Source organism: Lithobates pipiens, unplaced genomic scaffold, assembly GCF_037356315.1.
Source record: "Lithobates pipiens isolate NorthernLeopardFrog02 unplaced genomic scaffold, aLitPip1_a1.2 Scaffold_23, whole genome shotgun sequence".
NCBI classification, from domain to species: domain Eukaryota; kingdom Metazoa; phylum Chordata; class Amphibia; order Anura; family Ranidae; genus Lithobates; species Lithobates pipiens.
In genome coordinates, this window is record NW_027507785.1 from 154,739,208 (window position 1) to 154,756,557 (window position 17,350).

The 17,350-nt window shown below is 47.1% G+C and overlaps 1 protein-coding gene across 1 annotated transcript in view; it reads left to right on the plus strand.

The window, feature by feature from the left end:
• The window catches only part of GUCY2C (guanylate cyclase 2C), a 1,344,189-nt gene that overhangs the window by 304,202 nt on the left and 1,022,637 nt on the right, over positions 1–17,350 (plus strand). The window lies entirely within an intron of this gene.

A 17,350-nucleotide genomic window follows, 5' to 3' on the forward strand; every position in this document is an offset into this window, starting at 1 on the left:
AACCGCAGGGCCATCCCTATTAGAAGGTACTTGTAGTGGAGTGCCCCTTGAGTAGGGATGAGCTCAGGTGTGTTCACATGGACCACGTGCAGAGCACGCCAGGAAGTCAGTGCAGCGCTGCGCTAATCACAGGCAGTGTGACATTTCCCGATCTCTGCAGCCGCACGTCGGGACAATGTCTCACTGCCTGTGATTAGCACAGCGCTGCGCCGACTTCCTGGCGGGCTCTTAATGTGGTCCATGCAAACATGCCTGAGCTCATCCCTACCCTTGACTTACCATGTTTAGATACTCCTTCCACTAGATAGATGTGACCACTTAAAGTGGTAATAAAACACTAGGTGTTTTTAGCTCAACACTCCAAGCACAATGAGATAAACATTCCCAAGAAAACTATTTCTTAAAGAGGAAGTAAACCCTGATAGGTTACTTCCTCTTTGTTTCCCTGCAAAGGTAAAGCATAATGGACTACTATGCATAGCATAGTAGCCCATTATGTGTCACTTACCTGACACAGGAGCCAGCGATGTCACCACTGTCCCCTGTAGCACAAAGCGTCCATCTTCCTTCCGGGTATCGCTGCTACGGTGCTGTGAGTGGCCAGAACAGCGATGACATCACTCCGACGCATGCGCGCGGGAGCCGTAGACAGCCGTGCCCTATTTTTGTAAAATATCTCCTTAACCGTGTAAATTAAGGAGATATTTCTCGTACCTACAGATAAGCCTTAATCTGGGCTTACCTGTAGGTCAAAGTGGTTTGGAAGGGTTTTCAACCACTTTAATGTTTTTACCCAATCACCTGCAGTTTACAGCTTGTAATGCTGCTGGATCCTGCATTCTCACTGCTGCTTCCCTGAATGTCTAGTCTTTATTAGAAAGAGTTACAGTGGACAGTGCAGTCTCAAGCCAGTCTGTTAGAGGAAAGAGGGGGAAGGAGGAAAAAGGAGCAGGGTGATGCATTGCGAGCCTAAGCTACAAGGCTGTATTTCTATTGATGCACACAGTGTCTGGAGACTTAACTTTAGTCCCTGCATGCAAGGGTGGCTTCTTAGAATGTTGCAAGAGAAAGAAGCCACCCTGAAACAGGAAACCTAGGGCACCAGTGATGGCACTAGCTTAAACTGGAACCTAGGCAAGGATTAAAAGTTAAAGAAGCTGCAGTAAGTGGAAAATCAGCTTATGAAAATCCCTAAAAACTGAGTTTACTATCACTTTAAATAAATAGGTTGGTCAATATGGGCTTGTTACAGGCTAGACATACCACAGGCTGTTCAGCCGTTCAGGCCCCATTCACACCTGAGCTTAGCGGTTTTACCGCGATTTTGCAGAGATTTTTGCTGCATTTTTGCCACGATTTTGTACAGGTCAAAAGGTCACCAATGTAAAAAGCTGAAAAACGCCCAGATCTGCCTAAAAAAAAGTTCCAGAACTTGTTTGAGCTTCAGGAGTTTTGGAGCTTCTGGCGTCAAGCATTTTGGAGTGGAGATGTGAACCATCTCCATAGAGAATAATTGATTTTTTTCCCCTCCAGCGTTTTGTAGCTTCAGGCTTCAAGCTACAAAGCGCTCATGTGTGAATGGGGCCTCAGAGCCTTATTGCTTTTTGTGACTGCACTCTGCCCTGATCCACAGAAATGGGAGGTCTGTACATCCCACATGATCCACAGGACTGGGAGGCCGAAGAATATTCCAGCTATTGAACAGCCTGTATTATATGTGATCTGTAATAAGAGCATATTGACCAACATATTGATTAAAGTGGTCACATCTATCTGGTGAACATTGTGTTCTCTGGGGAAGTGTAGAGTGGTGAATAGGGATGAGCTTCGTGTTCGAGTCGAACGTACGTTCGACTCGAACATTGGCTGTTCGTCCGTTCGGCAAAGTCCGAACATTTTGGTCCGTTCGCGTCAAATTCGTGTGGCGCTCACGGCCCACAATGCACTGCGATGGCGCAGTGCATTGCTGGCTCATGATTGGCCAAGCATGCACTGTGACCCCGCATGCTTGGCCAATCGCAGCGCCAGCAGCGAGGAGAGCCATGATGCCTGTGGCCAATCATAGCTCAGGCTGTGTAGTGCACGCCCCACACTATATAAGGCCGCCATCGCGGCGGCCTCGTGTAGTGTGTTGGCGTCTGAAGCAGTGGGTGTTCTGTGTACCTTCAACACAGTACACACCGATCGTTTTCGGATGATTTTCTATCTTGCTGTTGTGTAGTGGTTATTGTCTGTGTGCCCTGACCGCAGTATACACTGCTATATTCACCTCACCTATATAGCTAGTGATCTATCTTTTATAATAGAGCTTGCAGTCAGTAGTGTTAGGAGATAGTGCGTGCTGTCTGCGTGCTCTGTACCCAGTACATACCGCTATATCCACCTACATAGCTGTTCTCTATTTGAGCCCACTTGCCATCTGCAGGAGTTATTGGAAGTTGTGTGTGCCTCCAGCACAGCACAGTATACATCTGTATATACCCCTTTATCTCTGGTGTTCTATAATAAAGGCATCTGCAGGAGTTAGTGGGTGTTGTGTGCCTCCAGCACAATATACACTACCCAACTGCTGTTTTACCCAACTCCCTTCAGGCCATTACCATGTCTGGAAGGCCAGCAAGGAGAGGCAGACAGGCGCGAGCCGATAAAAGAGGGCAAGCAGGCTCTGTGTCTAGAGACAACAGTGCTGGTCGTGGACACGGTGCATTGTCATCAGCACGTGGCCATGGGACATGCTTGTCCTTCTTTTCGGCAGCTGGACATGTTGAACCGCAACATGCCAATGACTTGGTAGAGTGGATGACCAAGCCCTCTTCATCCTCCTCATCCTCTCTCACCCAGTCTCAGGGTAGTAGCAAAACAGCTGCCAACGCATCGTCTTCCCTCCTCTCAATGTCATCATCAGTGACTCCTTCCCTAGACCCACCACGTCCTCCTGAGGAGTCTCCTGAACTCTTTGAGCACAGTGTTGGGTACATGCTCCAGGAGGATGCCCAGTGTTTTGTGGGCTCTGATGATGACACTCAGCTAGAGGAAGGCAGTAGCGTGAGCGCAGAGAGAGGGGATGCTCAAGAAGGACAGCAATTTGGCAGTCATGTTCCACAAGCTGCAGCATACTGCCAGGTTTGCTACAGCGATGAAGAGGGAGGGGATGATGAGGGCACTGACTCCACGTGGGTGCCTGGAAGGAGGGAGGAGGAGGAGGAGGAGGAGGCACATGTCCAACAAGGCAGGATGCCCTCCGGGGGCCAGCTTAGGGGCAGCACACCGACTGAATCACACCGCAGAGCTCCGCCTGTGCAGAGCGCTGCCTCTGCGCGTTATTCTAAAAGTTCTTTGATGTGGGCCTTTTTTGAGACGAGTGCATCAGATCGCACCGCTGCTATTTGCAACATATGTCTCAAGCGTATCTCACGTGGCCAAAACATCAGCCGCTTGGGCACCACATGCTTGACCAGACATATGTTGACCTGCCATGCAGCTCGTTGGCAAGCGTACCTCAAAGACCCACACCAAAGAACAAAGCGGACCTCTCCTTGCTCCTCATCAGCTGGCATCTCCAACCCCACTAGACCTTCAGTCCTCTCTGAAACCTGCTCTGAGAGGAATGAAGGTGTAGAATTAGGTGTGTCACAGCCAAGTGCTTCCGGGAACTCTGCTAGCGGTACACCCACGTCCGATTATAGCAGGCAAATGTCCCTGCCCCAGCTGCTGGAGCAGCGAAAGAAGTTCACTCCCAGCCATCCACATGCCCAGCGGTTGAATGCTAGCTTGGCTAAATTGCTAGCACTTCAACTGCTGCCTTTTCAGTTGGTAGACTCGGCCCCCTTCCGTGAGTTTGTACAATGTGCGGTTCCTCAGTGGCAGGTCCCCAAACGCCACTTTTTCTCACGGACGGCGATTCCGGCTCTCTACCGGCATGTGGAAGGCAATGTCCTTGCCTCGCTGGACAGGGCGGTCAGCGGTAAGGTGCATATTACCGCTGACTCATGGTCCAGCAGGCATGGACAGGGACGTTACCTGTCTTGCACGGCCCATTGGGTCACTCTTCTGGCAGCTGGGAAGGATGCAGGACAAGGTGCAGTAGTGTTGGAGGTTGTTCCGCCACCACGCCTCCAAAATGCTACTATTGGTTGTGACACACCTCTCTCCTCCACCCCCTCCTCTTCTTCTTCTTCCATGGCCTCTTCCAGTGCTCTGTCCTCAGAACCAGCGGTGCTACGTAGGCGTTCCAGGGGCTACGCAAGTACGCAGGCAAAACGATGCCATGCCGTGCTTGCGCTGGTTTGTTTGGGGGACAGGAGCCACACTGGGGCGGATGTTTTGTCAGCTCTGCAGGGGCAGGCTGAGAGGTGGTTAACGCCACGCCAGCTTAAGCCAGGAATGGTGGTTTGCGACAATGGCACCAACCTCCTCTCCGCCCTCCAACAGGGACAACTGACCCATGTGCCCTGTGTAGCTCACGTCCTTAACCTGGTGGTGCAGCGGTTCTTGGGCAGGTACCCCGGCTTACAGGATGTCCTGAAGCAGGCCAGGAAAGTCTGTGTGCATTTCCGGCGATCATTTAATGCCTGTGCTCGGCTGGCTGAGCTCCAAAAGGAGTTGAACCTGCCCAAGAACCGCCTTATATGTGACATGCCCACCAGATGGAACTCAACATTGGCCATGCTGCAGCGGCTGCACACGCAGCAGAGGGCCATCAATGAGTACCTGTGCGACTACGACACCAGGACAGGGTCAGGGGAGCTCGGTTTTTTCTCACCACGCCAGTGGGGCATGATCAGGGATGCATGCACTGTCCTGTCACCGTTTGAGGAGGCCACAAGGATGGTGAGCAGTGACAGTGCATGCATCAGTGACACTGTACCTCTTGTCCACCTCTTGGAGCATACGCTGCGTGGAATAATGGACAGGGCACTTGAGGCAGAACAGAGGCAGGAAGAGGAGGATTTCCTTGCCTCTCAAGGCCCCCTTTATCCAGACAGTGTTACAGCTGTGCCACCCATCACACAGGAAGAGGATGAGGAGGAGGAAGAGGAGGAGGAGGATGATTGTGTCAGCATGGAGGTGGAGGCTGGCACTCAGCATCAACAGCAGCAGCAGCAGCAGCAGCAGCAGTCTTGTAGGGATGATTTACAGTCCCAAGAAACACGTGGACTTGTACGTGGCTGGGAGGAGGTGGCTGCGGATCATGTGGTCCTTAGTGACCCAGAGGACTCCGGACCGAATGCCTCAGCTAACCTACGCTGCATGGCCTCCCTGATCCTGCAAAGCCTGCGGAAGGATCCTCGTATTCTTCGGATCAAGGAGAGGGACCATTACTGGCTGGCCACTCTCCTTGATCCACGGTACAAGGGTAAGGTTGCCGACCTTATCTTGCCATCGCAGAGGGAGCAGAGGATGAGACATCTCCGGGAGGCCTTGCAGAAAGGTCTGTGCAACGCGTTCCCAGAGACTGGGAGGTTACAAACTCCTGGTCCTGGACAACGTGTTGCTGAGGCATCGGTCAGAAGGAGCGGTGGAGAAGGTGGCCGTCTGACTGATGCTTTCAGACAATTTTTTAGTCCGCAGCCCCAAGGTATGATCGGTTCCAGCACCCATCGCCAGCGTCTGATTTACATGGTGCAGGAATACCTAGGGGCAAGGTCAGACTTGGACACCTTTCCCACCGAAAATCCTCTGGCTTACTGGGTCTTGAGGATGGATCACTGGCCAGAGCTTGCACAGTATGCAATTGAGCTACTGGCCTGTCCTGCATCCAGCGTTCTTTCGGAACGCACCTTCAGTGCTGCTGGTGGCTTTGTTACCGATCACAGGGTGCGCCTGTCCACCGAATCAGTTGATCGACTGACCTTCATCAAGATGAATCAGTCTTGGATCACCCACAGCTACCAAGCACCTGATGCTGATGTAACCGAATAATTTTTTTTGAAATACCACATCCCTTCAAGACTGCCTATGCTGATGCTGAGTGACTGTCCTGTTATGTTGATTGTCTTTCCTCTTCCTCCTCCGCTGATATGTTAGAAGAACATTTCTGGTTCTGGTTGATGCCATCAGCCCAATTTTTCTGCCCCTGTTTAACAGGGGCGTTTAAGTACAATTTTTGATGCAATGCTTTGCAGCAGGGCTAATTCCTGCAATCAAACAAGAGTATATGGCAGAGGTTGCAGTGTGGTGGCACCAGCACCAGTGCCTAAGGCCCAATTTTTCTGCCCCTGTTTAACAGGGGCGTTTAATTACAATTTTTGATGCAATGCTTTGCAGCAGGGCTAATTTCTGCATTAAAACTAGAGTATATGGCAGAGGTTGCATAGTGGGTTACACCAGCACCAGTGCCTAAGGCCCAATTTTTCTGCCCCTGTTTAACAGGGGCGTTTAAGTACAATTTTTGATGCAATGCTTTGCAGCAGGGCTAATTCCTGCAATAAAACTAGCGTATATGGCAGAGGTTGCAGTGTGGTGGCACCAGCACCAGTGCCTAAGGCCCAATTTTTCTGCCCCTGTTTAACATGGGCGTTTAAGTACAATTTTTGATGCAATGCTTTGCAGCAGGGCTAATTCCTGCAATAAAACTAGAGTATATGGCAGAGGTTGCAGTGTGGTGGCACCAGCACCAGTGCCTAGGGTCCAATTTTTCTGCCCCTGTTTAACAGGGGCATTTAAGTACAATTTTTGATGCAATGCTTTGCAGCAGGGCTAATTCCTGCAATAAAACTAGAGTATATGTGAATAACAGTGCAGCGCTTACTACTAAGTGAATTTACATATAACTAAATGTAATAGAATAAATTCTCATGAAAGACCTAGATATTAGTGAATCCGAAAAAAGTGGACATCAGTGATGAATAATATTTTGCAAAAAATTAATCAGTCATTTACCAGAAAAAAACATTCCCCAAAAAAATATTCATGCAAAAAAAAGTGTATTTACCAAAAATGTTGCTAAAAGAACAACAAACAAAAAATTCCAAAAAGTCCCCTGTATTGGATATGTGAAAGTGACTTTTCAAGGTCCCATACACTTGAACATGTGAAAATGATTATTTGGCATATAAAATATAAGTGAGCAGAAGTAAAGTTGATCCCGTGTAGCTCAGGTGAAGGTGCTTGACCACGTAAACCTTTTCACAGCAACAACTCAAGTAAGTAATGCAGGCTTACCAGAACATCTATTAATGTGCACAGATACGAATTCCCAAACGATTCGAACCGGTCGGCCCACGAGCCGGTCCCTCAAACGCTCCACAGTCACCAGGACGGCTCGAATCCTCTTTCCGGACGGGAAGACAAAAAACAACCCACACCTTCGGGTGTTTCGTAATCCAAGTCCGTTCCGGTCTGTTCGGAAGTCTCAAGGTATCGTATCACTGAATGGATAAAAAGAAAAAGTGCGCCCAATCGTGTGATAAAGTTTCAAACACGTGGAGTTTATTATTCAACCGAATAAATGTTAAAAACTACAAATGACTCGATCGAGTCGCATAAAAGTAGTCGTAACATAAAAAAAGGAGAACAATTTTGCTAGCAAAAGTATAAAACGAGCGCATATAAATAGCACAAAGGGTGAGCGTATCTACCCATAAGCGTATCTACCCCGTATCTATCTATTGGGTAGATACGCTCACCCTTTGTGCTATTTATATTCGCTCGTTTTATACTTTTGCTAGCAAAATTGTTCTCCTTTTTTTATGTTACGACTACTTTTATGCGACTCGATCGAGTCATTTGTAGTTTTTAACATTTATTCGGTTGAATAATAAACTCCACGTGTTTGAAACTTTCTCACACGATTGGGCGCACTTTTTCTTTTTATCCATTCCGTGATACGATACCTTGAGACTTCCGAACAGACCGGAACGGACTTGGATTACGAAACACCCGAAGGTGTGGGTTGTTTTTTGTCTTCCCACCCGGAAAGAGGATTCGAGTCGTCCTGGTGACTGTGGAGCGTTTGAGGGACCGGCTCGTGGTCCGACCGGTTCGAATCGTTTGGGAATTCATATCTGTGCACATTAATAGATGTTCTGGTAAGCCTGCATTACTTACTTGAGTTGTTGCTGTGAAAAGGTTTACGTGGTCAAGCACCTTCACCTGAGCTACACGGGATCAACTTTACTTCTGCTCACTTATATTTTATATGCCAAATAATAATTTTCACATGTTCAAGTGTATGGAACCTTGAAAAGTCACTTTCACATATCCAATACAGGGGACTTTTTGGAATTTTTTGTTTGTTGTTGTTTTAGCAACATTTTTGGTAAATACACTTTTTTTTGCATGAATATTTTTTTTGGGAATGTTTTTTCTGGTAAATGACTGATTAATTTTTTGCAAAATATTATTCATCACTGATGTCCACTTTTTTCGGATTCACTAATATCTAGGTCTTTCATGAGAATTTATTCTATTACATTTAGTTATATGTAAATTCACTTAGTAGTAAGCGCTGCACTGTTATTCACATTTTTGTTGTTGGGCCTAGTATCAGGGTTATTGTGTTCAGCCGCTGTTTTTTTCAAGTAACTTTTTACTATTTTATTTTTTACCAAGCGCAGATTTTTTATTTTTATTTTAAAACTAGAGTATATGGAAGAGGTTGCAGTGTGGTGGCACCAGCAGCAGTGCCTAAGGCCAAATTTTTCTGCCCCTGTTTAACAGGGACATGTAATTACAATTCTTGATATAATATTTCACAGGAGGGCCCCTTCCACCCAGAGTAACGGTGAGGACTTATAGTGTTGTGGCACCAGCACCACAACCACCAAAGGTCAATTTTTCTACCACTGTTCAACAATGGCATGTAATTACAATTCTTGATATAATCGTTCACAGCAGGGCGCTCCAGCGCCCACCAAGAGTCACTTTGAGGGCTTACAATGTTGTGGCAAAACCAACACCTTGTTCCGCCATTTCTGCAGAGCATATAGGGCAGGCCCCTACTTTCAAACATCCAACTTACAAACATCTCCTACTTGCAAACGGAAGGAGACAACAGCAAGTGAGATGAAAAAAGATGGACGACAAAACAAATTATACAGGGGTGATAACCCTTCCCTTTGTTTTCCAAAAAGCTTAAAAATAGTTTTTTTGACTGGAGCTACACTTTAAAAATGTACCAGTTGAAAATTACAAACAGATTCAACTTAACACAACAAACCTACACAGTCCCTGTCTTGTTTGCACCGCCTGTATACTGCTGTTCTGAGTATATAGGGCCTGGGGGCCACACGCATTTCCTTTTTTTAATATGGGTACAGGGTTCCCCTTAATATGCGTACAAGACCCAAATAGGCTGGTAATGGGCAGGGAGGGCTACCCATGCCATTTTTCTCAATGATTTTCAACCATATTGCAGGAACCAGATATAACATTAAAACCGCAAGCAGTTTTAAATGGTGTTATTTCCATTTAATGTCATTTTGTGCAGGGACTGTTCTAAACACGGGAAACACGTGGCACTTCACAGGCATACTACAGACACCCCCCAGGCACCATATTTAAAGGAATATTTCACTTTTTTTTTACTTTAATCGTCATTAAAATCAGTGCTCCTGCCAAAACGGCCATTTTTAAAAACATTTTAGGCATTGACCCATGTCCCCTGGGGCAGGAGCCAGGTCCCCAAACCCTTTTTAGGACAGTATCTTGCATATTAGCCGTTAAAATTAGCACTTTTCATTTCGAACGTTCGAGTCCCATAGACTTCAATGGGGTTCTAACGTTCGTTCGAATTTGGGGTCCGTTCGAAAGCTCTGGTGCGAACCGAACCGGGGGGTGTTCGGCTCATCCCTAGTGGTGAACATTGATTGCCAGCACTGTTTGTTGGAGCACACATTTGATATGGAAACATTGGGGGGAATTGACAAAGAATGTTGCAAGCACCTTGCTTACAGCAATCTTCTAAATATAAGAAAATGTCAAAAAGAGTGCAAGCCTTGTTAATTAGGAGTGATCAGTTCTCTGACATGTCTGACAAACAAGGCACAGAGAATGGAGAAGTGGAGCTCTCTGATCTCTCTGCCTGTCTTCATTTCCCACTCAAACCAGAGTGGGAGGGAAGAGGATAGTTAACCCTGCGTGCTTTGCTTCTGTATTGTAATCATTGCATGAGCAGAGACAGGGGTGTGAGCTGTCTGCTGACAGCTCATGTCCCGTACAACAAGGTTACAACTGGCAGCGATCCACAGCAGTTTTCTATAGTTTACATACTACTGTATTCCCTCTGTCAATTAGGAGCATACCTGTGCTATTTCACTCTGAAATAGAAACTAGAGCAGAAATATACCTGATACAGATCCATCTGCTTAGTTAATGTGGCGCACACCACTCCTGACACTTTTCTGCCTCATTACAATGGCACAGAAAGCTTTAAAGCGGAATTCCACCCTAAAGTGGAACCTCCGCTGATCGGAACCCCCCCCCCCCCCTCCGGTGTCACAATTGACACCTTTCAGGGGGGAGGGGGGTGGAGATACCTGTCAAAGACAGGTATTTTCACCCACTTACGGGCATAGACTCCCACGGGAGTCTACGGCATTTCCTGCCCTGCTGCGCTGTCTGCTGGGACACACACGGGTCCCAGTGACAGCGCGGAGATTTCCTATTGCGCTACGCGGCTCGCGCATGCGCAGTAGGGAACCGGGAAGTGAAGCCGATTCGCTTCACTTCCTGATTCCCTCACCTAGAATGGCGGCGGCAGCAGCCGAGGCCCGAGCGGTCGATCGGCCTCGGCTGCCGGCATCGCTGGAACCCGGGACAGGTGAGTGTCCATTTATTAAAAGTCAGCAGCTGTAGTATTTATAGCTGCTGGCTTTTAATATTTTTTTTTTTGGCGGAATCCCTCTTTAAGCCCCATAAACACTATCAGACAGATTTTCTGCTGATTTTTATCTTCAGATTTACCAAAACCATGTAGCGCAAGGGCCTGCCTGATTGCATACAAATTGAAACTCCTAAGGTTTGACCTCATATTATATGGTTTTGGTAAAGCCGAAGGAAAAAAATCAGCAGAAAATCTGATAATTTGTATGGGGCTTAATTAATACCCCAGATTATATCTGTTAGAAGTGTTAAACACTCATGTACAAATGTGCACATTTATCAGCACCTTATTGTTTAGCCATTTTAAGAATTTTGCTTGTGCCTTGCAATAAGGGGAATGTTTTAATTTGTAAGGCATGTGGTCTGATAGGGTTCAGAAGGGGAGGCTTTCTCACTGCCCTCTCTTTCTTGGCAACTGGGTTGCATGCCTGGATAAGGGCATGGTATGAACTTTGGGGGGAACCCTACACAGTTGTTTTTTTTAACATTTTTTTTAAAATGTGTACTTCCCCTAAAATAACATTTTAAAATAATTGCATGGGGTCCCCCTTAAAATCTATAACAGACCCATTGTCAGGGCTTGGCTCAGCCCTTCCTTCTCTGAGCTGCCCACTCAGCTGTCAGATAATTGCCAGCTCCTATCTCTCCACAGTGACTCACCTGTTGATGATATCCTGCTCGTCAGTCCTGCCTGCATAAGCAGTCCAGCCCAGATGATCTCTGCCTTCGCCCTTGGTCACATCTCTAGAGATGCTGTCCTGTGTTCCTGTTAAAGACTTGCTTTGCTGACATTCCTTCTGGCTCCAGATCCTGCTTGCTGTTCTACTACACTCATCTCTGGCTCCCTGACGTTTTAGCTTGTCAGACTATCCGTTCCGGTTCCTGAACTCTGGCTATGTTTTGACTATGTTTACCTTTTTTTATTATTATTAAACAAGTGAGATTTAACTGTACTCTGTCTCAGCCTGATTTATGGTTTCTGACAGTAGACTAAGGCCATGAATTCAAAAGATGCAGTCAATCCACTTGTTGATAAAAAAAATTTCCAGACTGGATGAGCAGGATCACCACATGGATCAGTTTGCCATGGCGTTACAAATGATCCAGAGTCGCACGGCTCACCTGGAATCTCCCACTGTGACTGCTCTGGTCCAACTTGTGTTACAGGCTGTCCCTGCTGCTCTCTGTGCAGGCACCCCCCTCCAGAATTACCTCTATATCGATTTGGGGCGATCCAGTCCAATGCAGAGGGTTTCTCAACCAGGTTGAGATATACTTTGAGATGCTGCCCCAGGCATTTCCCACGGACAGAAGCAAAGTAGGTTTTGTGATATCCTTGCTTTCTGAGAGAGCCCTGGCCTGGGCAAACCCTCTATAGGAGATGCAAAAACCTGTTGTTTTGAGTTAACCTGAGTTTTTGGCTTCCTTTAAAAGGGTATTTGAAGTTCTTAACGTTCATCTGCTTCTACTGCCAAGTGCCTCATATCCATCAAACACAGTATGAGAACTGTTACCGATTACGCCATTGAATTATGTGCTTTGGCAGCAGAGGTTGCTTGGAACAATGAGGCCCTCGTGGCTACTTTTTCTCATGGTCTCTCAGATACCATCAAGGTTGACCAGACTCAGAGAAAGACTCTCTTTTAAGGAGCGCTTGCGGAAGCCTCCTGTATATTTATCTCCGAGCTTTGCAGTCTCACCCTTGCCTCCCTTATCTCCCATGCCTCCTGGTACTGAGTCAGTCAGTGAAGATGGTTCATGCACTCGGGCTTCACGCATCTCTCTGCGGATGAGAGAACCCTTAGGCGGAGGCAGAGATTGTGCCTTTATTGTGGCCAGGCAGGTCACTTTTTGAAGTCTTGTCCTACCCATCCAGGGAACGCTCCAACCTTGAGGTCTGTCATGGACAGACCTTAGAGGCATTGTTTTGTCCCCAGTTATCCAGAAGGATAAGCCCCTGGTTTTAGTTACCCTTTCTTGGGCTGAGTCGTCCATTAAGATACAGGCTGTGATCAATTGTGGGGCTGCGTGAAAGTCCACTTGCCATTGAGGCTCTTGACAGGAGACCTCTACAGCTGGCCCATGTGACTCATGAGATTGTTCCATTGTCCATGGCCGAAAGGGTTCTTCACCATTAGATAATCCAATTCCAAGTTATTTCCTCACCTAAGTTTCCACTGGTTATCCTTGGTTACAGAGGCACAACCACTCTTTTGATTGGCTCTGTGCTGAGATTCTCTTCTGGTCACCACAATGCAGTAAGACATGCTTCCAGAAAGTAACCAAGGTCCTGTGCTCTTCTTCTCTCACCTCCCTGCCAGAGGAGTACTGCAATTTTAGCAATGTCTTTGACAAAGGTCAAGCCGGTAGTTTGCCTCCACACTGGTCGTATGATTGTGCAATTGACCTTCAACCTGGTGCCATACCCCCTCATGGCCGGGTTTACAGTCTTGGAGGATTAGGCCATGGAGGAGTATGTTGCTCACGCACTTTCTCGAGGTTTCAGCCGCAAATCCTCGTCTCCTGCTAGTGCTTGTTTTATTCTTTGTGAAGAAGAGTAGTGGTGAACTGAGACATTGTATTGATTATAGGGTTCTCAATCGTTTCACGATTAAGAATGCCTATCCGATTCCGTTGATTAGAGTTATTTGACTGCCTGATGGGAGCAACGGTTTTCACACAGCTTGATTTGAGAGGGGCATACAAACTCGTGAGGATTAAGGAGGGCGATGAGTGGAAAACTTGGCTTTTCTGACATTTCTTCTGGCTCCTTATCCTGCTTGCCGTTCCTCTATTTGGATCCCTGACTTCTGGCCTGGCAGATTACCTGATCTGGTTACTGAACTCTGGCTTGGCCGATTACCCGATCTGGTTACTGAACTCTGGCTTGGCTGATTACCCGATCTGGTTACTGAACTTTGGCTTGGCTGATTACCCGATCCAGTTACTGGACTCTGGCTATGCTTTGACTACGCTTACTCTATGTGTGATTTTACTGTACTTCTGTCTCAGTCTGGTTCATATTTTCTGACAGTCACCACAATTTTCCTCCACTTCCAGGATGGAGTCGGTTCTGGTTCCTGTGATTCCTCCTGATCGTATTCTGGCTATGGTTCGCACCAGTCTCACTTCTCCTGTGGGTTACAAAATTCTTGCTGCTCAGGTTCATGCTCCTCCTGAGAAAACGTGTGACTGCTGCTTTGTCCCATACAGTCTCCATACTGCCGGGCTCCAGACTTACCATTCTCCCAAGGCTGCTGGCCACCCTGGGAAGAATAAACTCTTTTGGGCCAATTCCCAACAATTCTGGGGGCCCAGTCTACATGCTGATGTAACTGCCTTTGTAGCTGTCTGTTCTGTGTTTGCTCAGAGTAAGACTCCATGACATCTTCCAGTGGGCCTCCTACAGCCCATACCCAATGGAGAAAGGCCCTGGACCCACCTGACAATCAGTCTTTGGAGCAATTCCTACATTGGCATATTTCTGACCATCATAACAACTAGTCAGACCTCTTACCGTGTGCGGAGTTTGCTCACAATAGTGCCTTGAATTCTGCTTCCCAATTGTCCCTGTTTATGGCGAACTATGGTTTCCAACCTTCCATGTTGCCTGACTCATTTGTTCTGCAGAGTATTCCTGCGTTAGAGGAACATCTCTGTGGTCTTTCGTTCCACTTTGACACAAGTCCAGGAGGCTTTGCGACATGCTAATGATAGGTACAGACTTCATGCTGACCGCAGACGCCTGTCTGCGCCTTCCTACCAGGTTGGGTATAGGGTCTGGCTGTCATCTCACAACCTCCGACTTCATGTTCCCTCACTGAAGTTCGCACCTCAGTTTATTGGGCCTTTCTGTATTCTTCGCAGGATTAGCCCAGTGGCTTACGCATTAGACCTTTCTTCTAATATGTGTATCTCAAATGTATGCCATATCACCTTATTAAAACCTTTGGTTTGCAATCGCTTTATCACCTTGGTGCCTTGTAACTCACCCTGTACAGGTAGAGAACCATGAGGAGTATGAAGTACAGTCCATTGTTAACTCTCGTAGGCTCCGTGGGCGCATACAGTACCTGATGCATTGGAAAGGGTATGGTCTGGAGGAATGCTCTTTGGTCTCATCCTTGGACGTACATGCCCTTGTCTTCCTCCGTGATTTCCATAGACGTTTTCCCCTCAAGCCTAAGATGTCCTCTGAGGGGGATGGGTCATTGAGGAGGGGGTACTGTCAGGGCTGGGCTCAGCCCTTCCTTCTCTGAGCTGGCCGCTCAGCTGTCAGCTAATTGCCAGCTCCTATCTCTCTAGGTGACTCACCTGTTGATGATATCCTACTCATCAGTCCTGCCTACTTAAGCAGTCCAGCCCAGATGATCTCTGCCTTCACCTTGGTCACATCTCTAGAGACTCTCTCCTGTGTTCCTGTTAAAGAATTGCTTGGCTGACATTCATTCTGGCTCCAGATCCTGCTTGCTGTTCTACTATGCTCATGTCTGGCTCCCTGATGTTTTGGCTTGTCTGACTTTGTTCCGGTTCCTGAACTATGTTTTGAATACGTTTACTCTGTTTACCTTTTTTTCTTTATTATTAAACAAGTGAGATTTAACTGTACTAATGTCTCAGTTTGATTCATGGTTTCTGACACCCATGCAGCATGGGTAACATGAAAATTAGGGCATGTACCTGCTTCCCCGACCCCGAACCATAGCAGGTCACATGCCTTCAACCTTGCAAGGGAAGACAATAAAGCCTTGCAAGGAACCTTGACTGCATCTTAAGGGGACAAAGGCTTAATTCCCACATGTGGTTTTCAAAGGATGTGGGGGTTTGTGGGAAAGAAGACTTATTAGTGGTACCCTTATAAGTGCTCCCCAGTATTCTCACCTATTTAGGGGAATAAGTACTGGGTATATTGGCAGTGCTTATTACTCATTCCCAGAAAAAAAGTTACAAGTACAAAAAAACAGACACCATGACAAAGCCCTTTTTTTTTCTTTTTTTTTTTTTAAATAAAAGTAAACAATGTTTTTTTCTTTTTTTTTAAATAAAAGTAAACAATGTTTCCTGATGTAAATCTGATGTCAATCACGTCAGCCAGCGGTGCAGCTTCTCAGTCACAGTGACCTACTTCTCAAAGTATTTCTACACCGTCACAACAACCCACCACTTTACCCTTCAGCCCCGGTTCACACTATTGCGACGCAGGAACCAGCACAATTCCAGTACTGGTTCCTGCATCCCATCTCCCTCATAGTCAGTTCACACTGCCTCTTTGAACTAAAAAGTTAATGACACCCCAGATCGGTTTGCAGATCACTGTGAATTTGGACAGGAATCAGATCACATGGGCTGATTCCAGAGTGGGAAAAAAAGGGTCCTGCACCTTTTTCATGCACATACAATGCAAGTTCAGCCATAGAAACTGTATGGCTGAATTTGAATTACACAGACATCACATGTGATTTACAGAGCAATGCGATGCACACCACATGCAATGTCTGTGTTTGAAATAGTATGAATCCAGGCTCAAACTACCCCTGCAAAATTACAGATCCCTTGCTAGTTTGTTTACCGGACAGGGATCTGTCATTTTTTGGTTCTAGGGTAGTGATGGACGAACTTCCGACGGGACGTTTCGCGAACGCGGACCGCGAACGCGGCCGATAGTTCGCGAACCGTAATGTTCGCCGTGAGCCCCATTGACTTCAATGGGAGGCGAACTTTGCAAACCTACAGGTCAAATTTGCAGCCACAAAATAATTACTAGCTGTGCAAACATAGTCCCACCACATGGCCAATGACATAACACATGTATGAGGTGAATCTGGGATCGACAACTACAAGCATTATTTTTTTATATGTGAAATTGTGACAATTCAGGACTGTGGAGCGCATTAAGGCAATGGAGGAGAGGGAAGGTCAGGGTAGGCAAAGAAGAGGGTGCAGGAGATGATCACCAGTAGCGTGACATACAGCAATGACACCTGCACCGTGATAGAGTGATCTGACACCAGCACCGTGATAGGGAGCACTGACATCAGCAGCGTGACATACAGCAATGACACCTGCGCCGTGATAGAGTGATCTGACACCAGCACCGTGATAGAGAGCACTGACATCAGCTGTGTGACATAAAGCACTGACACCAGCACCGTGATATACAGCACTGACACCTGCACCGTAATCAGCCCCAGGAGGAAGTCAGCATAGCACAGGGATGGTGGGTGCCCCTCATAATGAGCATAGCACGGGGATGGTGGGAGCCCCTCATAATATGCACAGCAGAGGTACAGCCCCAGGAGGAAGTCAGCACAGCACAGGGATGGTGGGAGCCCCTCATAATAAGCAGCCCCAGGAGGATGTCAGCATAGCACAGGGATGGTGGGAGCCCCTCATAATAAGCAGCCCCAGGAGGAAGTCAGCACAGCACAGGGATGGTGGGAGCCCCTCATAATGAGCATAGCACAGGGATCGTGGGAGCCCCTCATAATATGCACAGCAGAGGTACAGCCCCAGGAGGAAGTCAGCA